Source organism: Rhinolophus sinicus, linkage group LG11 (assembly GCF_036562045.2).
Source record: "Rhinolophus sinicus isolate RSC01 linkage group LG11, ASM3656204v1, whole genome shotgun sequence".
NCBI classification, from domain to species: domain Eukaryota; kingdom Metazoa; phylum Chordata; class Mammalia; order Chiroptera; family Rhinolophidae; genus Rhinolophus; species Rhinolophus sinicus.
In genome coordinates this window covers 78,391,766-78,405,296 of record NC_133760.1, presented here as the reverse complement: position 1 = coordinate 78,405,296, position 13,531 = coordinate 78,391,766, and the positions used below count along the sequence as shown (strand labels likewise).

The 13,531-nt window shown below is 36.6% G+C and overlaps 1 protein-coding gene and 1 pseudogene across 12 annotated transcripts in view; one reads left to right on the top strand and one right to left on the bottom strand.

Annotated features, from left to right (window-relative positions):
• FOXP2 (forkhead box P2) overlaps window positions 1-13,531 on the top strand; it is a 610,938-nt gene that overhangs the window by 325,318 nt on the left and 272,089 nt on the right. The window lies entirely within an intron of this gene.
• LOC109453477 (ATP synthase F(0) complex subunit k, mitochondrial) lies at window positions 3,207-3,382 on the bottom strand (annotated as a pseudogene).

The following is a 13,531-nucleotide window of genomic DNA, read 5'->3' as shown; positions in this document are numbered from 1 at the left end:
TAAACAGCCAGCAGCAGGAAGGTCTTTTGGAATACACAGTGAATGCCTCTGTGCAGCCAGTCCATGAGCATTTATCAGACTACTGGGAAGATAACTAAAACAGTGTGAACTGCCTCATGGCTGTGAAGATATGCTGGTCGAATGTAAACAATAAGTTCCTTCCCCTGGCTCTGATAGTTCTGGACTCCTTTCAGTGCCTGGCTCCACAGAGGTCCCCACACAGCTTCAGGCTCTCTTCTTGCAGTGGCTGCAAGCCCTACATCCTCACATCACCAGCGCAGACAAGAACGTAGAACTGTGTCCTCGCATTCCCGGAAGTCACTCTGGACCAACTTAGTCAAGCACCTACCCTGGACCCAGCCACTGGCCAGGGGAGTGGGATGGATTAATTGGCCAAGGCCTAGTCCAGGCCCCTTTCTAGACTGATTACAATAGCCTGAGGGTCAGATCAGCTTACTGGCTTAAGAAAATCAGTGCGTGCTCCACATCAGTGCTTGGTGTGGAGTCAGTGACTGGGCAGGTAGGCGCTCTGGAAGAAGGCAGTGCAGAGAGATTCTGGAGAGGAGGCCAGTAAATGTCCAGTGTGGATGGAGCTTAGCATGGTTGTTGTAGATGTGCTGGTGGGAACACAGCAAAATACACCCAGAATGGCAAGAGGACATTGAGTTCTACAGTTCTGGAGAAGTTGCTGATATCATTTGTCATGCTCTCCAAGACAAAAGCAGTATAGAATATTTTTAGCCACATGTGTTTAAGAAACTTTCTACTTAATAGCTCTTCCTCTTCCTCTTCCCCCTTTAATTTCCTCCGTTCTTTTCCCCTCCTCTTCCCTTCCTAATTATTTAGTCCTAAAGCCGTTAGGTAGGGCAGTAAAAAAAGGTACACATGTAAGGAGCAGGATGGAACTCGGGTGACCCAGGCCAGGTGTCAGAGCCCAAGCTGGGTACGGAAGGTGCCTGCAAAGGAGACACGTCTTGCCCAGGGTGTCGAGAGCCTGACTACGGAGGAGGACATCCGGCAGAAGGACCGCTTGGCATGGAGTATCGCAGGCGGGGGACTGAGGAGGGCATCTGCTTGGGGTGAGTGGCTCGCTGTAGGGAGTCCAAGCATAGGAGAATGGTAAGAGTGTATCTACAGGAAGGTTGTGGAGTCAGAGCTCAGCAGCATGAAGGCAACACCCATGTGGGAGAACAGGCAGCCATGGTTGTTGGAGTCCAAACTGAAAGAACAGTGGAGGTGAAGATGAGAGACAAATTGCCCACAGCAGGTGTTTCAAATAAGTGAATGTATTAACGATATGGAAGCTAGGTTTTCCATCATCCAAGCTACAAATATGGAATATTTGACACATATATACACCAAATGTATATAACATATATTCCCTAACTCTACTTCTTACTGGGAGGCCCTGGAAATAGCACTACCCCAAAAGAAGTTAGTATACCTGAGACCCAGATCTTCCTTCTAAATACGGGTTTCCTCCAGGAGGAATCTGGGATCCTTGGAGAAATGTCTCATTGTATAACTGGGCAGAGAAATTAGAAAATGACTGTTGTGGCAAAAATAAGTAAAAACTTAAAGAATGATTGGAACGTGCTACAAGGACATGGAAACCAACTTGCAGAGGCTTCCATTAGTCATACTGGAGAATCAAAGTAAATAAGTAATAATTATAAGTAATTTAATTACAAAGTAAACAATTTTAAACCATTTCGTAAAGAGTGAAATATGAAATGCACATACACTCATACACACATATAAATTGAAAGTTCAATGAGGAAGGAAGGAGTGGGATATTGATATAGTTTCAAAATAACTCCCAACAAAATGTTTATTAATTACAAAGAAGAAAAGAATAACTTGACAATGGAGAAGCCTGGCAGATACCACTTTAATCAAGTGATCAAAGTGAACACTGTAAGTAAAGAGATACCATGAACTCATGTACCACCTGAAAGAATATAATGAGAAAAACAGCATCACTTCTGTACGATGTCTGCCAAAGATGTACAACCTGAAATTAACCATGAGGAAACACAGACAAACCAAAATTAAGTCATATCAACACAATAACTGGCCTTGTAATCCTGAAGTGTGTCAAGGTCATGAAAATCAAAGCGAGACCAGAACTGTTCAAGACTGGAACAGACTAAAGAGACAGGAAAACTAATTCAAGGTGTGACTCGGAACAGGATCCTTTCGCTACAGAGACTGGTCGGGCCGAGTGACTAAACCTGAAAGCAGGCTGCAGATCAGGCGGTGCTGAGAATGCATCACTGTCAATGTCCTGCTTTGATGGCCCACACTGTAACAAACAGTTGCTTGTAAGAAACACACACTGAAGTATTTGGAGGTGGTGGGAAAGACGGTTGGTAACTTATTCTCCAACATTTCAGGAAAAAAATCGTCTGTACCAGACTTGCAGCATCTCTGTAAGTTTGTGACTATGGAAGTATTTTCCCAGGTTTTCTGTGAGAACTGGAATTGATGTTAGGCAAAATAGCTATTCATTCAATGTATTTTATTGGATGTGTTTTAGAAGTGGCCAGACACCCACAAATAAAATATGCTGACCATTGTCTGAATGGGTCAATCCAAGGCACAGTAGCAGTGTTACCATATAGTGGTGCAGAGGAGGGAAAAGTCATTTCTGATGAGGATGATTAAAGCCATGCCAAGGAGTCATACTGAAACAGTTGTGATAAGTGGAGAAGGAGGCTGGACATTCCAGAAGAGGGAAAGGATCAAACACTCAAAGATGAAGCTGAGTTTGCCTTCTTCTTTTTTCTTTCTCTCTCTCTCTCTCTCTCTCTCTCTCTCTCTCTCTCTCTCTCTCTCTCTCTCTCAATCTCTCTTTTTAGTTGAGAATTTGGGTAGAGAGTGATTGCATTAACCAAGAGAGAAGACTGGATAAGGTGTTGTAATAGATATCCCTAAATATAGACCTTTCATTTTAAAAATCAACATATAATAAGGAAAGCATTCTAAACTGAGCAAAGGGATAGATTTTCAATAAAAATCTTGAGTAAAAATCTTGAGCATTTGCATTAAAAAGTTACACTTTTTTTTCCCCAAAACTATCGTGTCAAATTCTTTTTTTTTTTTTTTTCAGATTCATAATTTCTTGTGCAAATTGAGTATCCCATGATGAGTTGGCATTAGCTTCTCCCGACATGGGTTATCAGATGAGGTACAGTTAGAATTCTTTATGTTGCTTTCGCAGCTGGAGTTTTCTCAGACCTTAACTTGAAGTATAAGACCAGCAGAGCAATGCCTCCCTATGTGGCCAGTACACAGTTCATTCTACCTGTGAGCGTAAAGAGTTGAAATATTTTTTGATTCGAGTGAAATGGAATTGGGCATCAGTTTCTGGACCTGCCATGATTCAACCTTGCAAAATGCAGGAATTCTGCAGACTGTTTCAAATTCTTAATATGTTTAATTAAATATGAAATTGTAGTCATCTAATACTTAAACAAAATTATGCTGATATTAATTTAGTCTTGGGTTAGGCAAATGCTTTTAAACAGAGATCAAATAAAAAGACCCACAATGAGAAAAGGAGTCAGATTATATAAAAATGAAATAAACTGGGAAGATATTTGCAATAAATACATGAAAACTTAAATGTCCTTAATAATTATAAAAACACACTTTAAAATCAATAAAATACACCAGAAAACTGGGGAAAAGCTGTGAACAATTTTCAAAAGAAAATATAAAAATGACCAATGAAAATGAAGAAAAAGTTCAAATTCACTAATAATTTTTAAGTAAATTACACACATTGCTTTATTAATAACTTCTAAAATATATTAATGTAGGTAATATGAAGTAAACACCTATAGTTAACGAATTTTTTGGTGAGGGTAGGGACCAGGGTATTATGTAAGAGAATAAAATTTCAATGGATTTGATGAAACTCCCTCATTTCTAATATTTTTTTATTTATATTAAAAGCTCATTTCTCTAGAATTATTGAAGCCTAAAAATCTCCTCAAGACTTAATTTTATACATAGTTAAAGCTCTTTAAATATTGAAACATTTTCCTAAAAATAAAAATGCATTCAATTTTTTTTTAAATTTCAAAAGTAATACGCACCTATCATAGTAGATTCCAATAAGTGGAGGAATATTAAGGAAACAACACACATTATTAACACTAGTATTACTTGTGAAAACCACCATTGACATTTTGTACATATCCTTCCAGAAAGTTTGCACTCTAATCTTTTGTTTTTTAAAAGCAATGGTTTCTTCCCTTGAGTTGCAGATATTAGAGGCATAAAACTTCACGTTTTTCAGTCCCCAGCCTCCTCCCACTTCTCTTTTCCCCTTCCCCCCATTGCACCAGGTTTCTTATTTCCCACCAGGCACCTTTCACATTTTAACCCAATTTAAACCCTCAAACAATGCTGCAGGGTCAGTAGTAACCATTCCCGTGTTAATAGTGGAGAAAACTTAGTCTCGGGATTGTAATTGTCTTGCAGTTCAGTGATTTATTTTTAAGGTGGAGCTGAAGGTCAAGGGCAGGTCTGTTAGATTTCAAAACCCTTGCCCTGTCTCTGTGCTCTGCTGATCTCCCACCTGTGGCCAAGGGTGCAGCATAGCAAACTTCAGGTTAGCGTTTGAAATGGAATCAGACTGAATCGGATGTTATTATAGCATACTTTTTAAAATACTGTGTACAGCTGAGGTTGTTACTCTGAAATAAGAGGATATAGAGCAAGTGAAGAGAGCAAAATGGAAGAGATGAATGTCTATCATACCATTTCTAGAGAAAAGACTAAATAGGTTTGACTTGTTTAATTGATAGAAGAAATTGAAACATTGAATACATTTTGTTGGTTATAATACATGTTTATATGATTATAAATTAAGAGGAAGACATTAATTTAAATTAAAACAGAAGTATTTGAATACAAGGAATGATCCTTTCAATGTCAAAATGCCTTCTCCTGATGTTCTAGGGTCCCCACCTCTAGAGATACTGTGTAACAGATACATATCCACTTTTTTCACACAGTTTACACAGTTACTACTGAAATCAGCATTAGACTTCATCAATTATCTAATCTAGTAAACAGATATTTATTGAGGACCTACTGTGTGCCTGGTAGGATGTGATCTGGTGTAAACAAGCTGACTCAGACCATATAATTTGTTCAAGTGTTTCTAGTCTAATTCCATTACAAAAATCCTGCAACATGTCTCATACCAGTGATTTTGTTTGTTCTACTGACTGTTCTTTACCAACTATATCTATATTCTTTACCTGCTTAGTTTGTACAGCTCCACAATCTCTTTTCCTAAATCCTGGTGAGATAGATTTCAAAGTTCAGAATTCTTTGGATTAAAGAAAGGTAATGGGGTAGATATTCTGTATATTATGTAAAAGCCCCTGGAGAATCAGGGCAGTATTTTATAATCAAACACAGCAGCATATCTTCAGTGAAATGCATGTATGCGTACAAACACAGCCTCATGTTAGTTTGTGTTTTACTGACATATAAGTTCAAGTTAGGTCGATTTTTATCAACTGAATTACAACAAACAAATAAAAATACCTTTTGATTCTCACAGCTTTTTGTATATCAGAAATACTGATATGAGATTGTGTAGTTCATTTGCAAGGAATTCTTAAGACTCAGACTTGCAAAATAGGTTCCCAAAACACTAAGGTACATATATGGGATTTAGTGAAAAAGGGGTATCACTGTTCTTTACAATTCTCATAGCCTTTTATAGCTTTACAGTCTTCATGCATCTACAAGACATGCAAGTATTTTTTCCGATGGAACCTATTTATTGCAGACTGTCTTGGGAAACTTGAGTTCTGTGACTAGTCCCTGAGAAATGCTACCATAGTGATATGAAAAGAGCATCGCTTACCCTAGCCCTTACCCTTATTTGTTCTTTTGCATTTTTAAATTCATGGGTCGAGTAATTATATGGCCTAAATGAAGCACAGATATAAATTCCTACAAAATACTAGTAAATATTCCGAAGTGACAAGGACATTATCTGCCTTTTACGAAAAGTGCCTGACAGGAGAGCCCCCTCTCCAGAGCCTCTCATTGCACGGCTGCCTCAGTCCATTCAGTTTCTAGCACAGAAATCCCATAGGCTGGGTGGGTTATAAATAGCAGACATGCATTTCTCCCGGTTCTGGCGGCCAGGAAGTCCATGGTCATGGCGCTGCCCGAGGAAGCGTCTGGTGACGTCTTGCTTCCTCACGTGAACCTCCGTGGCTGAGGCGCCGAGGGAGTTCCCTGGGGTCTCTGTTAGGAGGGCTCTGCTCCCAGCTTGAGCCCCCCCCACTCACGACCTAATCAGCTCCCAGAGCCCCACCTCCAACACCACCATATTGGGGATCAGGATTTCCACATATGGGTTTTTTGGAGGTGGGGAGCATGAATATTCAGACTATAACAACAGCTGTACATGCAAAAAAAGTAGCAAAAAGCATACACCGTATGGTCTGAAGTTTGCAGGGCAATTCCGCGGGGACCAGAACACTTCTTACTAGCCAATGTAGTTTATTAATCAGCAACTTCATCTTTGTGGTAAAGAGGGACCGTCTTTCCTCTGCCTTCCTGTAGGGCAGGCCGGCCGCGCGCCTTGGAGGGCAGTGTGACCTCGCTAGGACAGTATGGGACTTCCTGAATGGCATTACCGTTTATAAAGGAGTAAGCAGCACAGCAAGGGTGACACTGAGTTGCGTAGAGGTAAAGGAGTAATGAAGGAGAGGGAGGTGTCCATGCCAGATGATGACAACCGTACAGTTTCGTCAGGGTTTAGTCCACTTTACCTGGAGAAATGCCACTGTTTGGCAAATGTAAATAAGAGTTTGGAAATATGATTCAAACAAGAAAAAATCACATGCTAAATAAAAAGTTATAAACTAAGGAAAATGTTCTACAATTTAAAAAGTATGTGAAATAAAATATTGTGCAGTCCATTCTAATTGGCTACAGAATACTTTATCATCAGATATTGGTATTTGGAAGGAAAATTTTTTCACTTATGTGAGAGAATAAAATTGTATGAATAAAACTATTTACACAAATCTATTCATCTGAAGCTTTGTATATGTTTAGTCTGTGGAGCAGTGTTTTCTTAGACATGACACACATCAATTGCTTCAATGAAGAAAAGGAATATTCACATTTAAAAATCAAAATCACTTTTTTAAAATGAAAATTTTACCTGTTGTATAATAGGTAAACTATTGTGAAGTGTAGTTGCCTGTTTAACTTTATATCTGCTTTGATTTGGGCAGTTTAGCTAATTCAAATAAAATTTGTGAAGTTAAGCACTTTGAAGAAAAGGAATGGGAGAACCTAATTTAACCTAGAGTGTCTCTTTTATTCTTCGGTTATTCATTTGAAGTGCCCTATCAGCTTGAGCTGACCAACTTCAGTCATTTTTACCCTTTTATTTTTTTTTTCTCTAATGTAAACTGAAATTCCCCGCTGTTCATGGTATTTTAGTGTTTAGCATCATTTAATGAGCAGGTGTCATTAAACTTAAAAGGTCCTTTTCTGTGTATCTCTGATTAGTTAGTAAAGGAACCAAAGAATTTCTCTTAATATATTTTGATGTTGGTCTATTTTACATTTAAGTGCTTTTTGATGAAGTAGAAAATAATAATTTTGGTTAAGGTAGGATGGATTCTGTCAAGTGAATACGTTTCCTAGTATTAAGTTGTAGAATATAAATTGTTTACGAGTGTCGTTATATCATATTTTCTCTAATAAATTTATGTGTATGGATTTCTAAATAATTTGTTATACCTTAATTCATTTTTCTGCAAGAATAGATATAGGTAATTTTAAAAGGTGCTTTAATATCAAGGTTCATACAATCCTTATTATAAAAGCAATAGTTTAGTGACTACATAACATCAGAAATGAAAAGTCTTTAACACTAAACTTGTTAAATCAAACAATTTCACAATACACTTAATTGCAGTTTCTTTTAAGTTGTAATAAGGAATAATTAAGTGGAAAGAAATAGTAGCATCCATTACTTACACACTCCCTACTTGATGTTCACATATTCTGTACCTGACATTGCTGATACTGTATTATTAGTTCTAATTTTGCTTTTAGGAAGATAAGAACATCTGTAAAATAAATAGCATGGAGCCAAAATAATGATGCTCAAATGCAAGCCAAGGTCAGGTAACATGAAATAAGTTACAGATGGCATGTGTGACATGAACATTGGTAGCAGGTAAAAGATGTAACAGTGCTGCCTGCTGGTGGTAAGTAGTAGTGTTTAAAGGGTAAGTGAAAATAGATGTCCTTAAGGAAAGTGTAAGTGATACACATGGTTACATAGCGTTGCTATTATTGATACCTAGGACCCACGGTAGTCTTTGCATTAGTATTAACAGAGTTTTTATGAGAGTCAAGTTTCTGATCTGAGACTTCTGTTTTGTTTTGTATTTGGAGAATATATATAAGTAGTGCACTTGCTCTCTTTTTGTGCTCATGTGGTGCTCATACAGTTTGTCTTAGGAATATGAGTGGCCCTTCTTTGCTAACCATTACTTTCTTATTTTTTACAGTCAGCATTTCCAAAATACATTTAATTGAAAACTAAAACTTTGCCTGTGAAAGACAGCTAATAATTTTAGTAAGAGATAGCTGGATATTTAGTCCAGTGAGACTATGTATGTATAGAAAAAGGTGTTTTATATATATATATATATATATATATATATATATATATATATATACACATATGTGTATATATATGTGTGTATATATATATGTATATATGTATACATATATGCAATGATCAACATATGATGAGTCTCATTGGAAAACTGAACACCAGACTGCTTGAAAGTACTGGTGGCAAAGTTTTAGCAAATTGAAAATCAAGTGTACCTCTGTGTAGAGTTTATTTTACCCTGTCCACTTCAAATAATCTCAGAGTTTTCTGTGCTAGGAATAAACATTTTTGCTTTGGCATGTATATTAGTTTATTGTCCAACAAACTAATTTTGTTTATAGTCTTGAAAAATAATTAAAGTTACTTTTAACATTAACTCAACTGAAATGTGAAGCTTTAACTTTTATAACCATGGTTAGTTTAATATTTGTTGAGCAGTGTTTATATGGGCATGGCATGATAGACTTAACTAAATGTGATGATTTCTTTATTCTGATTTGAATCCTTCTTGTACACATTATAGCTTTATTTCCAGATATCCATTATATAAGACTTATTAAAACACCAGGCACTATAAAAATAGTTGTTAGAAAATGAGGAAACTGCTCTTTCATTATGTATAACTTTCTCACTTACATAATTCTATTTCTATCCTGAAAAAGGTTTGAGTCAAAACTAAATTAACAAAGAAGATAAAAGAGAAAGTGTTTTTCAATATCCCAAACGTGCTTTTTCTTTCTAGAGGCTAGAAAAAGTACAGACCATAGTGTCTCTTTCAAGTCATAAATACACTCTTTATGTTGTCTGTCTTCCTCTCTTGTTTCCTCATTCCCTTTTCTTCCTCCTTCCTCCCTCCCTCACCGTCCTTCTTCCCCCTCTGCCCATCTCCTTCTCCCTCCTCTCCTCCCTCCTTCCTCCCTTCCTCTCTCTCCCCCTCTCTCCTCCCTCCTTCACCCATCCCTCCTCTCTCCCTCCTCCTCCCTCCTTCCTCCCTTCCTCTCTCTCCCCCTCTCTCCTCCCTCCTTCACCCATCCCTCCTCTCTCCCTCCTCCTCCCTCCTTCCCTCTTCCCTCCTCTCCCCCTCCCTCCCTTCCATATCTATGTCTGTCTTTATACAGTACCTTTCCCTATGTTACTGTAGGTGAACATGGCCATTAAATTATGACTAAGTAAAATTGGAAACATTTAAGTATTTTTTGAGAATTCCGCTTGTTTTGTTAACTTGTAGAGCGAGAACAAGAGAGGGGGGAGAGGGAGGAAGGAAGGACAGGGAGGAAATGAGAGAAAGAATGAAGAAAGAGAATAAGAGAGAAAGGGTAGAGCTAATAGCAAGTGAAATGGAAATAAATCAGATTACACTGTATGCAAATTTTGTGTATCAGAGGAAGGTAAAGTGTGAAAACTGTCTAAATGTGTGAGAAACTGATATTTGCATTCTTGAAATAATTTCCACAATCTGCAAAATCAATTTTTAAATAGTAAATAAAATATTCATGGAAGGTTTAGTGATATCTGAGAGATAAATAGTTTGAATTACAATTTAACTTGCTTTACTAATAGAACAGTCACGTATCAGACCACCAAGGAGGTGTTTCAGTAGCATAGAACATAGCAGTGCAATTCCTCCGTTGGAATGTAGCAATGTTTTGGAAGTTTCTACTCGCTTCAGAACGTACGACAGTGTCAAAACCTGGTGCTAACAGCAGTCTGCCCTGTGGCCTTTGTAATCTTAGGTTCTTCACCTAAAACTGCTAGAAATGGTTTTCAGAGAAGGGACAAGAACAATGCTTTACATAGTGAGAAGTGCTAGTGCAAATATTATATCATTCTTTTTAACAATATGAATGACCATCTGTTAATACTTTTCCCTCAGCAGCCATCAAGAAAAAAACACACAATCATATTTATGAGCAAACGGTGTTTTTCTAAAGTATAAGTCCTTCTTTATTTTATTTCTGTGTAAATATTTAACAGTATTTTTTTCCTGTGTGTTTATGGTATTTTATAAATAATAAATGCATGTTTAACTCTATCACATTTTAAAAATTTGCTTAAAATGACATATAAAATTTTTTTCAGACATTATGAAACTATTTTTCTTCCTGTTTTATTCCTTACAAAACATAAAGCTGAATATTTCAGTAACATTTTATTTGTAAAACAGAACAATAATAATGGTAATTGAAATGCTTTATTTACATATTTTATTTATGAACTTTGGTACTCACATTTGACATCAAATTATTCTTATTTTTATTTTTTTATCATAAAAAGGCATCAAAAACATAACATAGCCTTGTTAGCAGATTGGGCTACCATAATTTAAAATACAAATTTCACCCTTACTTTTTGTCCTTTATTATTTTTTAAGTCAAAATTTATGTGAGAATAGTTTGCTGCTATAATTCCTGAAAATCTTAAAGAGTAAAACATGTCAGTATTCTAATTCACATCTAGCCCATAATAAGTAACAGTGGTCATGTCCCCAGCCCCATACTAAGTAATAGAATGAATGTGTGTCCTAGCTTTGCACATCATTGATGATCTCATATTTAAGGAAAAGCAGTTGTTCATTACAAATTCAAAGTGGCAAGAAGAAAGCAAACCTTCAGTTTTGCAAGTATACTTTAGTACTTGCTACCTCTTCTTCATTGTCTTATTGGTAACCTTTGTTTTTTCTTTTGCTGTAATTCTAAAGAGTTCTATAATTTCTCATTAATGAAATACCTTTTAAATGTAAGGGTGAGCTGTTTATTTGGTTAGAGAAAAGTTACCTTTTTTGCTTAATTACCATTGATTTAGCATATTTTATATCTTTTACTGGAAAATTTTGACAATTATTTTAAAGTTCAAGTCAACACTTTCTAGACATTTTTTGTTGTTGTTGGAAAAAAATAATATTGCCTTAAAGAATCTGATAACAGTTAAATGATTAAAACTTGTTTAATAAATTATAATTTTTCATTAGAGATATATAGTCTATTCTAGCTTTTATTTTTCTCCTGAGCTAATCATTATACAAATTAGATACCTCCTTTTCACACACTCAGTGGTATTATTTCCTACTTTAGCCAGATCTAAGGATGGAGTGTATACAATGCTAAGTGTAGCTATAGACATTTAAAAATCTCACTGTTGTATTATAATCATCCTGCCTTGTGATTAAGACAAAAATAGTTTTATCTCATCTTTAAAGAACTTACAAAAAAGTGAGTTACTTCCAGTAAAGAATAAACTTGATGCATTTTAATGAATATTTTATTGACTCTTGAACTTTTTTTCTTCATATGAATACGTTAACTGAATACTTAACTCTTCTATTTTTCCCATACTAATTGTTAACTGGCTGTGTACCATGGCAAGTTACTTAATCTGGCTCTGCCTCAGTCTCCCCCTTTGTAAAATACAAAAGATAATAGTCCTCACAGCAGAGTTATTACTAAAAATTTTTTTCCAATTGTTTTTTTTCCATCTCCGGTTTCTTAATTTTATTTTATACACAGGTCAATGTTAACTTTCCTAAAATGCCTCTAATCTTATCACTCTCCAGCTTTGATAACAGTTTTGATACTCCTGTTGACTAAAAAATATAGTTCGGACTCCTCCTGACATTCAAGTCTCTCCAATTTCAAGTGCAGCCACCCCCTTACGCATTCCGTCCGCTCCTCATGGACTCACGAGTCCATTTCGGTCACTGCACCGTACACCAGTCCTACGATGCAGCTCATCATTATTATTTTCAGCGTTGCATCTCTTTGCTTGGAGCATTCTCAAGCATTTTTTTTTTTTTTTTTTACAGAAATCCTACTTATTCATTGGGAGACCAATTCCAATCCTGGAATCTCTTCCACGTAAGCTTCCTTGATCTCCCAGGAGATCAGAGAGTTCAGAGTTCAGAACTCACACCAGGTGGCATTTGTACACTCATCTTCTACCTTATCTTCTAGGTAGGCTAGATAAGACCCATCGCTTACCTGTGTTACCAGTGCTTACCTGGAAGTTTCCAGGGCAGAGCCTAGATTGTGTTTCACTATGGATCCCTCTCCTGCCTCCTCACAACACCTAACACAGTACTCTGTGTATAGAAGTTGGATGGTACCTAGTTGGCTAGGGAGACATTGTGACACAACAGGAAGAACACAGACTGTTGAGTGAAAACACTGGAATTTGAAGACTGGATTAAATATTGTTTGACCCTGAGCAACTTAACCTATATGTGTCCCAGGTTCCTCAGTTTGTAATAAGAGGAATATTATCTATTTTTAAGGCTAGGTGCAAGGATTGGAAATAATGCGTGTAAAACATTTATAATGTGCCTGATATAGTAGATGCTCAATAAATATTTGCATTTGTACTTCATGTGATGAAGTTTCTTTCTTTTACCATGAACTATGGGAGTGCCTGTGAGATTGATCACTACAGATACACTAGCACAGTTCACTTCTGAATAACAGGTAATGTGTTGTCTTGAGAAAACAATTATCATTGCTTTTGGAAAAGATATCCTCCTTACATATGGCCACCAACACTTGTTTGCATTTCTCAGCTAAGCCCTCTCTGAACTACCCCTTTCAACAGAACTGCTAGAATCAGTAGATAATAGGTGAACGTAGCAATGGTCAAAAAACACCGTTCCACCTTCATCTATTAAGTGTTTGATTCAGTATTTGAAGGCTTTGACTGTCTGCGCATCATATTAGTAGATACAACATTGTATAGAAACAGATCCCATTCTCACTGAATTTACATTTTGGGACAGGAGGGTGAAATACATACCTAAATGGATATGAATAAAATGAGCGTGGAGAAGGTATAAAGGTTGTAATTTAATTGCAGCATTGGAGC